At 60.3% G+C, this 12500-nt stretch overlaps 2 non-coding genes and 1 pseudogene across 2 annotated transcripts in view; all 3 read right to left on the reverse strand.

Annotated features, from left to right (window-relative positions):
• The window catches only part of LOC145274240 (large subunit ribosomal RNA), a 5738-nt gene extending 2846 nt beyond the window's left edge, over positions 1–2892 (reverse strand). Inside the window, exon 1 of the ribosomal RNA XR_013866614.1 lies at positions 1–2892. This exon is cut by the window's left edge and continues 2846 nt beyond it. This is a non-coding gene — a ribosomal RNA (large subunit ribosomal RNA).
• Positions 2893–3490: 598 nt separating this feature from the next.
• On the reverse strand, positions 3491–3649 carry LOC145274245 (5.8S ribosomal RNA). Its single transcript, XR_013866617.1, has one exon. It is a non-coding gene; the product is annotated as a 5.8S ribosomal RNA (ribosomal RNA).
• A 400-nt stretch (positions 3650–4049) lies between these two features.
• On the reverse strand, positions 4050–6429 carry LOC145274236 (small subunit ribosomal RNA; annotated as a pseudogene).
• Between the last annotated feature and the right edge of the window lie 6071 nt (positions 6430–12500).

Raw genomic sequence — 12500 nt, forward strand, 5'->3', positions numbered from 1 at the left:
TCGGGAATATTAACCCGATTCCCTTTCGACGGGAGGCCGGCCGCTTTTTTTTTGTTTGGGCTTTTGATTCGATTCGATTCGATTCGCTTTCCTTTCACCTTTCATAACGGATCCGGCGCCTTTCGGGAAGACTTTCGCCCGCGTCTTAGGACCGACTGACCCGTGCTCGACCGCCGTTGGCACGGAACCCTTCTCCACTTCGGTCTTCGAAGGTCTCGTTCGAATATTTGCTACTACCACCGAGATCTGCACCCCGCGGTCGGCTCCACCCGGGCTCGCGCCCTAGGCTTCCGTGCTCGCCGCGGCGCCCTCCTACTCGTCGCGGCATCGTTTCGGCGCGAAAGTTCATCGCTCCTCGCCGCGACGGTCCGGCATCGGTCCGTCGCTCCAGCGCCATCCATTTTCGGGGCCGGTCGATTCGGCAGGTGAGTTGTTACACACTCCTTAGCGGATTCCGACTTCCGTGGCCACCGTCCTGCTGTCTATATCGACCGACACCCTTTCGGGGATCTCATGGGCGTCGCGTTAGGCACCTTAGCCGGACGTTTGGTTCATCCCACAGCGCCAGTTCTGCTTACCAAAAGTGGCCCACTTGGCACTCGCATTCGAGGTGACCAACCGCCCAGCGAAGCGTGCTGGCGGCGGCGGCCGGATGGGTCGGCTCCGTCGTTCGGGAGAGTCGGCCCGTTCCACCCGTTCCGAGTTCGAGAGTAGGTCGAGGCCGTGAACGGCCCCGGGGCCTCCAATCGTTCGCTTTACCGGATGGAATTGCGACGATCGAGCGCCAGCTATCCTGAGGGAAACTTCGGAGGGAACCAGCTACTAGACGGCTCGATTGGTCTTTCGCCCCTACACCCGGTTCCGACGATCGATTTGCACGTCAGAGGCGCTTCGGACTTCCACCAGAGTTTCCTCTGGCTTCATCCCGACCGGGCGTGGATCGCCATCTTTCGGGTCCCTGGTCGCTCGCTACGCCAGAGTCGGCCGAGTCGTACTCGGAAAAAGGGGAAACCGACCCGGGGGTGATGCGCCCGCGCGCAGCGCCTAAACTCGACGACAAAATAGGACTAGTTCAAGCCGCGGGATCTCACCGATGGGCGGAAGGAGGATATGGAAGCTGGCGCCCGGCAATTCCCCTTTTTGGATGATGCGCCGGTCCCCTCTCGGGGAGGAGGGAAAAACAACCGCACGTCAGCCACGAGCCTTCCCTCTCCTATCTCTCTCGGGAAGAGAGAAAAAAGGAAAAGTTGCGGGCACCGCAGCAGCGACGGCGGAAGGCCGAAAACGCCGCGCCGGCGGGATCGGGCACGGCTCGGAGGCGGGTGAGGCGAGGAGAAGACGACGGCACGAGACCGACGACACCCCCCGACGACCCAGGACGACTTTGCCACGACACCTCTCCCGATCGACGCCCTCCTACACGCTCTCTCGCTTTCGCTTCGCCTTCGGGGTTAGTCAGAGGTGGCCCCTACGACTCGCGAACGGCAGGACTCCTCGGTCCGTGTTTCAAGACGGGTCGGGTGGGTTGCCGATGCACGTCGCTGACCCGGGGTGGCGGGCGGCTCGAGTAAAAAAGCGTCGCCGAGCGACCTCTCCGGAAACGGAAACGGGCGCGGGCGGGGTTGCCCCCGACAAGAACCCGAAACGTCGGCGAGGTGCGTGACGGCGAGGCCGCGCCAGTCCTATCCCGCCTCTCATCGCGCACGCGCCCGAGACGGTGGGGCGCCTAAGGAGCGACACACAGAGTGCGTCGCCCGCACGCGACTTCCGGCGGGATCAAAACGGACCGGCTCGCCACGTGTAACGGATCGTGTCAGATTTCCTCCGTTCCCGGCAGAAAGGGGCAGTTACGTTCGCGGGCCCGACGGCCGGTGGCCCCCGACTTCACAAGGTGGGAAGACGGGGGTTTTCAGGGTGATGAAACGCCTGCCGCCTACGGAAAAAAACCCGCGTGTTCGACCTGCACGCCGGGAACGGGTCGCGACGACGGACCGGAGGGGAAGTGCGTCCGGTGCCGGCCGCGCGGAGGTCGCGCCGAAGCGCCCGCGCCATGATTACGCCGAGCGATGATGAAGGGGACGGGTGCAGCGGTCGAGTCGCGCGCGGAGGGAGCAGGAGGAAAGAAGAAGCGGCGGCGACGGATGCGGCGGGTTAGGGCCCGGCGGCAGCAGCGATCGAGAGGACGAGTCCCCTCCGTCGCAGCCAACCGACGCAGCCACCTACCGACGCCGCGGTCGTCACCACGTTTCCCTTCCCGCTATCCACGCGGCCCGTCTCCTTCGTCGGCGACGCGGGCACAAAAGCTGGAACCGCGGGGAACGAGTCCCCCGCGGACACGACGAACGACGACCTGTGCCGCGACGGCCTCTCTTTCAAGAACACACATCGAGTTTGGGCTCGAGCCTAGGCAGCACCGGACTGAGTCCCCCCGCGATCGCGGTGAGCGGTCCCACCCGTTTACCCCTGGGCGGTTTCACGTTCTCTTGAACTCTCTCTCCAAAGTTCTTTTTCAACTTTCCCTCACGGTACTTGTCGACTATCGGACTCGTCCCGGTATTTAGCCTTGGATGGAGCTTACCACCCGATTTGGGCTGCGTTCCCAAGCAACCCGACTCTCGGATCGAAGGCCGTCGCTCGCCGTCCGCACCGAATGGGCCTGGCACCCGCCGCGGGCGGCCCCGATCGAGGGAACTCCGAACTATGCGAGACGAAAACGAACGGCTGCCTTCGACCCATGCGCCACACGTCCCGAAGCCTTTAACTTGCGACGGGATTCGGCGTTGGGCTTCTCCCGGTTCACTCGCCGTTACTAAGGGAATCCCGGTTGGTTTCTTTTCCTCCGCTTAGCGATATGCTTAAGTTCAGCGGGTCGTCTCGTCCGAGCCGAGGGCGGCGGTTTTTAGTAGAGTGTGGTGTTTGGAGGAGAGGAATCTCGATCGGTACCCTCCGTGTGACGACGGCTGGCCGATATAGCGCCCGTCCGACCGAAAATGAAGAAGCCAACAATTAAAAAAAAGCGTGGGTCCTCCCCATCCGACGTTGCGTTGCCTACGACGCGGCCACCTTTTTACGGTGCGACGGCCGTGCTCGTCGCGCTGCTCGAGGCGTCGCTGAGAGACACCTTCATGAGGCAGAGAGCGAGACGAGCAGGCGGCGCTTACGTCGGCAGTCGGTTAGGTCGGTACTTTTTTTTTGGTCTCCCTTCGGCTGCTTTCGGACAGACTCCTCCTGCTCCTCCTCCACAGTGTTTCTTCACGCGGTCGAAAAGGGAAAAGACTCCGCGGTCTGCCAGCGGGAGACGAAGGAGGAGGCCGGAGAGGGTTTTAAAAAAAAAAAAGACATTGAAAGGAGTCAATTCTTTTTTTATTTTATTTTTCTTCCCCCTCGTCACTCGCTCCTGCGACGTCCCGGTTACCACCGTGCCGAGGACCGGGCGGGCACGGGGACGGCAAGATGTCGTTTCGTTAACGGAGAAAGACATGTAACGTTCCGCCTCTCGACCGGACGTGTGCCCCGAGACAAGGGATCTCGGGGCCGCAATGTGCGTTCGAGGTGTCGATGTTCACTGAGTCCTGCAATTCGCATCAGTTATCGCGGCTGGCCGCGCTCTTCATCGACGGACGAGCCGAGTGATCCCCCGTCCAGGGTTCAGCACTTGGTTTTTTTTATATTAGTTTTTGTTTATATAGATTTAGTAGTGTGCGAGGAGGTCTGTGCGAGGAGGCGTGACGGCATTGCAATGTCGCGAGTAGTTTGTTTTTTTAGCTAGCGGCGGTGGCACAGCGGCTGCAAAAAAACAAAAAAAAACGATAAAGCGGCGACAAGGCAAAGAAGAAGCGGCCATCACTTGCGGTGGGCGAAAAAACAAACAGGTGGTAAGACGCGGAAGCAAGCAAGAAGAGCTGGGGCTTTAAAAACCTCCGCGTCACCACAAATCTATCTCTCGCTCCGCCTTTTATAGGTTTGTTTGCGCGCATTCGAGGCGTTGACGCCGACAGACAGAGGAGGTAGGCCGGAAAACAACAAACCAGTCTCGAACGGGAAAACGGTAATGATCCTTCCGCAGGTTCACCTACGGAAACCTTGTTACGACTTTTACTTCCTCTAAACGATCGGGTTCGGTCGTCTTCTCCAGGCATCGAACGCCGAGGCGTAGATGCACGAGTGTCGTGACGGACACGTCGCGCACTGCCCGGCGGCGTCGTCGGCCAGATCCGAGGACCTCACCGGACCGTTCGATCGGTAGTAGCGACGGGCGGTGTGTACAAAGGGCAGGGACGTGATCGACGCGGGCTGTTGACCCGCGCCTACCGGGAATTCCTCGTTCACGGGGTTGGTTACAGGCCCCGATCCCTATCACGGGAGGTGGTTCAGAGGTTTCCCAACCCTCTCGGGCCGGGGCGAAGTCCCCGCTGATACCTCCAGTGTAGCGCGCGTGCGGCCCCGGACATCTAAGGGCAATCACAGACCTGTTATCGCTCCGCCTCGTGTGGCTTTCTGCCACCCGTCCCTCTAAGAAGTGCGTGAGAAAACCGACCCGGACCCGAGCGCCACGGAGGACGCCGAGCCCGCCGTAAAAATCACTGACATCGGCGCACTAGTTAGCAGGCCGGAGTTCTCGTTCGTTATCGGAATCAACCAGACGGATCGCTCCACCAACTAAGAACGGCCATGCACCACCACCCACCGAATCGAGAAAGAGCTATCGATCTGTCAATCCTACCGGTGTCCGGACCGGGTGAGTTTTCCCGTGTTGAGTCAAATTAAGCCGCAGGCTCCACTCCTGGTGGTGCCCTTCCGTCAATTCCTTTAAGTTTCAGCTTTGCAACCATACTCCCCCCGGAACCGAACTCTGGTTTCCCGCAGGCTACCCGCCGGGTCATGGAAGCGAACGCCGGCGGATCGCCGGTCGGCATCGTTTACGGTCGGAACTACGACGGTATCTGATCGTCTTCGAACCTCCGACTTTCGCTCTTGATCGAGGAAAACGTGCTTGCCACACGCCATCGCTGCAGTTCGTCTTGCGACCGATCCAAGAATTTCACCTCTAACGTCGCAATACGAGTGGCCCCGACCGCTCCCTTCGATCATTGTCCTCGCCGTAGACGGAGACCGACAGACGTAGACGAGGCCCTCTTCCATCATTCCATGCTTATCGTATGCAAGCTTGAACAGCCCGCTCTGAGCACTCTAATTTTTTCAAAGTGAACGTACCGGCCGCCGCGGACACTCGGTTAAGAGCACCCTTGGAGGAGAAACCGCCGACCGCAACACGCGCGCAGACAAGACACGAAGCAGGGACTCGGAGCGGACCGGGGGGTTCAAAAAAAAAGAGGAACGCGCGGAAAGGGAGAGGGAGAGAAGCGCGGGGGTCAGAGTGCGGGGATGCGAATGAACGCACCCAAACACACACACGTAGCACCCCCCCGTTAGACTACTCCCGGAACCGAACCGACGACCACTTGTTTTTTTTTTCCCGGATCCCGATCACGACCTCCTCGTCCACCTCGCCGGCAGGACCGCGTGGCGGGTATGCTAGCGGTTGACACCGGCGGAAAGGGCCGGGAATGCGAACGGACGACCAAAGTCAACGACGGACGATGGCGCCGCCGCCCCGGGGCCGCTTGCGCGACCACGAACCCGAGTTCGGACTACGAGCTTTTTAACCGCAACAACTTTAATATACGCTACCGGAGCTGGAATTACCGCGGCTGCTGGCACCAGACTTGCCCTCCGGTTGGTCCTCGTTAACGGATTTGAAGTGTACTCATTCCGATCGCGGGGCCTCGAACAGAGTCCCGCGTCGTTATTTTTCGTCACTACCTCCCCGTGGCCGGGAGTGGGTAATTTGCGCGCCTGCTGCCTTCCTTGGATGTGGTAGCCGTTTCGCATGCTCCCTCTCCGGAATCGAACCCCGAATTCCCCGTTACCCGTAGTAACCACGGTAGGCACTTAACCGACCGTCGACAGTTGATAGGGCGGACCCTCGAGAGACCCGTCGCCGGGCGTGAAAGCTCGTGCGATCGACCCAGTGAGTTATCCAGAGTCACCAAAGCGGAGCGCGCCGCCCTATGAGCCCCGCCACCGAACGGACCCGCGAGCGGGAACGCCGACGACGGGAGGACGGAATGACGCGCATCGGTCTCAGTCTAATATGTAGCGCCGCGACCCGGAACGGCCGACGCGGGTGCCAGCGCGCGAGGCGTGGCGACGGACGGCGCGCCGACCGATCGCGGCCTGTGTCACATGTATTAGCTCTAGAATTGCCACAGTTATCCATCGCCTCCGAGGAGGAATACGGTCCCGAGGATTAGGTCCGGTTCCTGAGCCATTCGCGGTTTCGCCCGTTCTAATGCGTGGCGTGAACTTACACTTGCATGGCTTAAGCTTTGAGACAAGCATATGACTACTGGCAGGATCAACCAGGTATCGTTGGAATTTGGGACTTTGTTTCGACAGAACGACAGACCGACCGACCGACCGACCGACATAAGACAGACAACTACAACGACGGGCACGTGTTTATTTATTTTTCGAGGGGGTTCGCCGTCAGAAGAAGCGCGCTGCCCGCGCTGATGGCCTCTTTTTTGTTTCTCCCCTGACTTGGACCGAGACCGAGACTCAAAGAACGAAAGCGACCAACGTCGACAACAACAACGACAACGGCAACCCTTGACAGCGATACATACGACAAACGACAAGCAGCACGACGGCAGTGCACACGGACATCGAGGGTCAAGGTGCAGACTGAACTCGCCGAGGTCGTCGTCATCGTGGTCGCCATCGATTCCGTCTCGTCGTCGTCGTCGTCAACGTCCACGTCACAGCCGGCCGAGAAGAGAGAACAGACGACAGCGTCGACAACAACAACATCGACAACGGCACCCTTGACAGCGATACATACGACAAACGACAAACAGCACGACGGCAGTGCACACGGACATCGGAGGTCAAGGTGCAGACTGGAATCGTCGAGGTCGTCGTCATCGTGGTCGCCATCGATGCCGTCTCGTCGTCGTCGTCGTCGTCTTCGTCGTCGTCGTCGTCATCAACGTACCAACCGACCGAGACGAGAGAGCAAGCAACAACGTCGACAACAACAACGACAACGGCACCCTTGACAGCGATACATACGACAAACGACAAACAGCACGACGGCAGTGCACACGGACATCGGAGGTCAAGGTGCAGACTGAACTCGTCGAGGTCGTCGTCATCGTGGTCGCCATCGATGCCGTCTTCGTCGTCGTCGTCGTCTCCGTCCGTCGTCGTCGTCGTCGCCAACGTCAACGTCAACATCACAGGCCGTCATCGGGGAGGAGCTGGACCAGGGCAGCGGCGGCGTAAATTTTCCCGTCACCTTCGTCGTCGCCTTCGTCGACCGACCGACCGACCGGCGTCGTGTTCGTGCTCGGAAAACCGAGGAGAGACAACGTGCACATGGCGCGTTCTCGCAAGCGGCTCCTCGGTCCGATTTTTTTGGGCGGCTTTTTCGAGCTTTTTTTTTTTTTTTCTCACCCTTTTCGTCCGTGCGACGGCGAACGTTTAGGGGAAAAAAAAAAAAAAAAAAAAAAACGACAACAACGCGGCGGACCGGGCGAACAACATCGTCGACACACACGACATTGACGACCGGTCCCCCTTTTCACACAATCGCATCGAGATAAAAACGAACGAGTCCGATTCGAGCACCGAGTCGCGAGCGGGAGGACTGTCGGTGCAAGTATCGATCACTGACGTGAGCGCTTCGCCGGACAGAGGATGGCTCATCCGGCAGCCGTGCAAATCGACGGTATGGGAAGAACGAACAAGAAGAGCAACGACTTGATCGGCGGCTTGGGAACTGCGGAGACGGGTGAAAACGGGGTTAATCGACTGCGACCACGACTGCTCGATCGATCTTCTTTGGCGCTAACAAAGGTGGAGGTGGCGCAAGAAGGGACTAGCGCTATCACCGTCCACGTATCAGAAGATGCGGCGGCAGACGTCGACGCTTATGCGTTGTCGGACGAGAAGTCGCTGCAGCACGTGTACCGCGAGCGGGACGTCCAAGGTTTTGCCAGACGGAAAGAAATCGGGTGTCAGCGAACGTTCACACGGCTGTGAGATCGGACGCTGACAGGAGTAGGAGGCGGCAGGCAGGCGGCGGTTACGGCGGCGGCGCCTGCTGCTGCTCATCCTCCTGTTTGCTGCGGCGACTTCCAGGACGGGAGAGCATCGAACAACGTACGTATGGTTACAAGGGGATCAGGATCTACATAGTGCATCCCCCGCGGCTATTTTTGTTTGTTTGTTCGCTCGTTCGTTAATTCGTTCGTTCGTTCGTTCGTTCGTTACAATGTACGTTTTTCCGTTCGACGGGCGGCAGAGAGCGGCGGCGTTTCTCCCTAATCCGGAGGATTTATCGGTCGCACAGCGATGGGTCGTTCGGCCGATCATCGAAAGATTCGCAGGTAGTGGTTGAATGGCAGAACGGCAGCAACAACAGCGGCGGCTGAGAGCGGCGAACGCTGAGGCGGAAGCAGAAGCTGCAGCAAACGTATCGGCTAAACATGGTGGACATAGATATGGCTGACGACGCGGGTACCACGACGACTATGGAACCAGGAAAAGGAGCCGTTAGTTGTTCCAACATATCGTTCGACACGTCGAGCAGCCCTAGGTCCACGGAGAAGCACACACACGTACCACGTATTATAACCTAACGACGATGAGCGGGCGTCACGGTTGGCAGGAACGAAGGCGGCGGATCAAAACAAGTTGGAGCGCGGCGACAGCGATAACGGTGACAGCCCTAGGCGGCGGAGATGCCACTTTCTGACGCCTTTGCGACAAGCCCGTAGAGACGTTCCGGACCCACCACGAGGCAAAGAGTCGCTGCTCCGACGAACCGACACACCAAAGTGTGCTTCCTACCGAACATGTTTTATAAAACTTTCAAACTGGAAAACCCCAGAAATGGTGTTGGTATTCGTCCAGACCCACCTCCGACACCTGAAAATGGTGGTCAAAAAAAACGTCGATTATACGAAGCGACATTTCTGGTCGGCGATTTTCCAGTTTTACGCCTACTGCCACATGGGGATGTCGGTAGGCGTCGCAAAGTGCCTTCTCGACGCCTAGGCACACCAGGACTTTGTCATTTTTTTCCCCCTCGACATTCCTGGTCCGGTCTATTCCGATTTTACACCTACCGCCATGTGGGGGTGGCAGTAGGCGTCGAAAAGTGCCTTCTTCGACCGCTAGCGACACCACTACTTTATCGAGCTCTGGAGGCCCGCACACCGACCCGGGGGCCGCGGAGTCGACCCCGGGGGCCTCCTGGCGTCGCCGCCGCTCACTTGGACGCCTTCCGCAACCTGTGGTCCCGCTCGGGGCCGCCGGGAGCCTCGCCGACCTGACCGGTGTCGGTAGGCGTCTGGAAGCGCCCGGCCGACCTGGACGAGGTCCCCCTGGCCCCCGGGGGACACCCCTTAGTTGGATGGGGGTGCTGTCCCGGGCACACATGCAACCCGCGGCCGCCTACCGACAGCCCCCTTCGCTCGATCGCTACTCCTTTCCAACATATGTCGGAGAAGCCGGGCGGTTGTGAAACCCCAGAAATGGTGTTGGTATTCGTCCAGACCCACCTCCGACACCTGAAAATGGTGGTCAAAAAAAACGTCGATTATACGAAGCGACATTTCTGGTCGGCGATTTTCCAGTTTTGCGCCTACCGCCATGTGGGGGTGGCAGTAGGCGTCGAAAAGTGCCTTCTCGACCGCTAGCGACACCACTACTTTATCGAGCTCTGGAGGCCCCGCACACCGACCCGGGGGCCGCGGAGTCGACCCCGGGGGCCTCCTGGCGTCGCCGCCGCTCACTTGGACGCCTTCCGCAACCTGTGGTCCCGCTCGGGGCCGCCGGGAGCCTCGCCGACCTGACCGGTGTCGGTAGGCGTCTGGAAGCGCCCGGCCGACCTGGACGAGGTCCCCCTGGCCCCCGGGGGACACCCCTTAGTTGGATGGGGGTGCTGTCCCGGGCACACATGCAATCCCGCGGCCGCCTACCGACAGCCCCCTTCGCTCGATCGCTACTCCTTTCCAACATATGTCGGAGAAGCCGGGCGGTTGTGAAACCCCAGAAATGGTGTTGGTATTCGTCCAGACCCACCTCCGACACCTGAAAATGGTGGTCAAAAAAAACGTCGATTATACGAAGCGACATTTCTGGTCGGCGATTTTCCAGTTTTGCGCCTACCGCCATGTGGGGGTGGCAGTAGGCGTCGAAAAGTGCCTTCTCGACCGCTAGCGACACCACTACTTTATCGAGCTCTGGAGGCCCGCACACCGACCCGGGGGCCGCGGAGTCGACCCCGGGGGCCTCCTGGCGTCGCCGCCGCTCACTTGGACGCCTTCCGCAACCTGTGGTCCCGCTCGGGGCCGCCGGGAGCCTCGCCGACCTGACCGGTGTCGGTAGGCGTCTGGAAGCGCCCGGCCGACCTGGACGAGGTCCCCCCTGGCCCCCGGGGGACACCCCTTAGTTGGATGGGGGTGCTGTCCCGGGCACACATGCAACCCGCGGCCGCCTACCGACAGCCCCCTTCGCTCGATCGCTACTCCTTTCCAACATATGTCGGAGAAGCCGGGCGGTTGTGAAACCCCAGAAATGGTGTTGGTATTCGTCCAGACCCACCCTCCGACACCTGAAAATGGTGGTCAAAAAAAAACGTCGATTATACGAAGCGACATTTCTGGTCGGCGATTTTCCAGTTTTGCGCCTACCGCCATGTGGGGGTGGCAGTAGGCGTCGAAAAGTGCCTTCTCGACCGCTAGCGACACCACTACTTTATCGAGCTCTGGAGGCCCGCACACCGACCCGGGGGCCGCGGAGTCGACCCCGGGGGCCTCCTGGCGTCGCCGCCGCTCACTTGGACGCCTTCCGCAACCTGTGGTCCCGCTCGGGGCCGCCGGGAGCCTCGCCGACCTGACCGGTGTCGGTAGGCGTCTGGAAGCCGCCCGGCCGACCTGGACGAGGTCCCCCTGGCCCCCGGGGGACACCCCTTAGTTGGATGGGGGTGCTGTCCCGGGCACACATGCAACCCGCGGCCGCCTACCGACAGCCCCCTTCGCTCGATCGCTACTCCTTTCCAACATATGTCGGAGAAGCCGGGCGGTTGTGAAACCCCAGAAATGGTGTTGGTATTCGTCCAGACCCACCTCCTGACACCTGAAAATGGTGGTCAAAAAAAACGTCGATTATACGAAGCGACATTTCTGGTCGGCGATTTTCCAGTTTTGCGCCTACCGCCATGTGGGGGTGGCAGTAGGCGTCGAAAAGTGCCTTCTCGACCGCTAGCGACACCACTACTTTATCGAGCTCTGGAGGCCCGCACACCGACCCGGGGGCCGCGGAGTCGACCCCCGGGGGCCTCCTGGCGTCGCCGCCGCTCACTTGGACGCCTTCCGCAACCTGTGGTCCCGCTCGGGGCCGCCGGGAGCCTCGCCGACCTGACCGGTGTCGGTAGGCGTCTGTCAAACTTGCTTAAGAGGCAAAGCCGGCTCACACCTTAAGAGAGTCACAGTTAGTCCCGCCGTTGGCCCGTGGTCGTCGTCGGGGACACCCCTTAAGTGTGGAGTGGGGGTGCTAGTCCCGGGCACACATGCAACCCGCGGCCGCCTACCGACAGCCCCCTTCGCTCGATCGCTACTCCTTTCCAACATATGTCGGAGAAGCCGGGCGGTTGTGAAACCCCAGAAATGGTGTTGGTATTCGTCCAGACCCACCTCCGACACCTGAAAATGGTGGTCAAAAAAAACGTCGATTATACGAAGCGACATTTCTGGTCGGCGATTTTCCAGTTTTGCGCCTACCGCCATGTGGGGGTGGCAGTAGGCGTCGAAAAGTGCCTTCTCGACCGCTAGCGACACCACTACTTTATCGAGCTCTGGAGGCCCGCACACCGACCCGGGGGCCGCGGAGTCGACCCCGGGGGCCTCCTGGCGTCGCCGCCGCTCACTTGGACGCCTTCCGCAACCTGTGGTCCCGCTCGGGGCCGCCGGGAGCCTCGCCGACCTGACCGGTGTCGGTAGGCGTCTGGAAGCGCCCGGCCGACCTGGACGAGGTCCCCCTGGCCCCCGGGGGACACCCTTAGTTGGATGGGGGTGCTGTCCCGGGCACACATGCAACCCGCGGCCGCCTACCGACAGCCCCCTTCGCTCGATCGCTACTCCTTTCCAACATATGTCGGAGAAGCCGGGCGGTTGTGAAACCCCAGAAATGGTGTTGGTATTCGTCCAGACCCACCTCCGACACCTGAAAATGGTGGTCAAAAAAAACGTCGATTATACGAAGCGACATTTCTGGTCGGCGATTTTCCAGTTTTGCGCCTACCGCCATGTGGGGGTGGCAGTAGGCGTCGAAAAGTGCCTTCTCGACCGCTAGCGACACCACTACTTTATCGAGCTCTGGAGGCCCGCACACCGACCCGGGGGCCGCGGAGTCGACCCCGGGGGCCTCCT

This window comes from Euprymna scolopes, unplaced genomic scaffold, assembly GCF_053919585.1.
Source record: "Euprymna scolopes isolate OS-2025 unplaced genomic scaffold, ASM5391958v1 sca293, whole genome shotgun sequence".
NCBI classification, from domain to species: Eukaryota; Metazoa; Mollusca; class Cephalopoda; order Sepiida; family Sepiolidae; genus Euprymna; species Euprymna scolopes.